Raw genomic sequence first — 880 nt, 5'->3', positions numbered from 1 at the left:
TTTCCTTCTTCTTCTTCTTCTTCCCCGGCCGGGCAAATGCCCCTCCCCTGCTTCCACAATCACCCCCCTCCCTCCTCCTCCTCCTCCTCCTCTTCCCCCTTCTCCCCTCCCCATCTTGGTGCACCGCCCGCCCCTCCCTGCGCATCCAGAGGTTGGTTCGGAGTCGGCGCTTGAAGTCTTTTAAGTTGTCTCGGGTCCCCAAACGCTGCTAATCCATGCGTGCCTGGGGGGGCATGAAAGACCTGCATGAAAAGGCGCTGGTCCCTCGCTCAAAAGCAAGGAAAAAGTAGCCCCCGTCCCCGACCACTTTCTCCGACTTTCTCTTTCCCCGATTGCTCTGACTTTCTCTTCTTCCTCCCACCCCCGATCGCTTTCTCCCATGGTCACTGCCCCCCCCACCCCCATCCCCATCCCCGACCTCTCTCTCCGACGTTCTCTCCTCCCTCCACCCCCCACCCTCCGCTGTTCCCCCAGCCTGGTTCACCTCCCGCCGCTCCATTGACAGCCGGAGGTGCCTTAAAAGAGCGCGCGACGTTTGCGGACGCTTCCCTCCCCAGGAGGGTCGCGGGAGGGAGGGAGGGAGGGAAGGAGGAAGGAGGAAGGAAGGGTGGGAGGGGGGAGGAAGGGAGGAGGGAGGGAGGGGGAGGGAAAGAAGAAGGAGGGAGGGAGGGAGGAAGAAGAAGGAAGGGAGGGAGGGAGGGGGAAGAAGGGGGAAGAAGAAGGGAGGGAGGGAGGAGGAAGGAAGGAAGGAGGGAGGGAAGGAAGGGAGGGAGGGAAAGGGAGGGAAGGGAGGGGGGGAGGAAAGAAGAAGGAAGGAAGGAGGGAGGGAAGAGGAAGGGAGGGAGGGAAGAAGAAGGGGAGGGAGGGAGGGAAGGAGGAA

The sequence above is a fragment of the Notechis scutatus genome, chromosome 5 (assembly GCF_049901735.1).
Source record: "Notechis scutatus isolate UNSWTSFEM ecotype Mainland chromosome 5, rNotScu1.2, whole genome shotgun sequence".
In the NCBI taxonomy this organism is placed as follows: Eukaryota; Metazoa; Chordata; class Lepidosauria; order Squamata; family Elapidae; genus Notechis; species Notechis scutatus.
The sequence above is the reverse complement of the archived record's forward strand: the minus strand, read 5'-3'. Positions refer to the sequence as shown.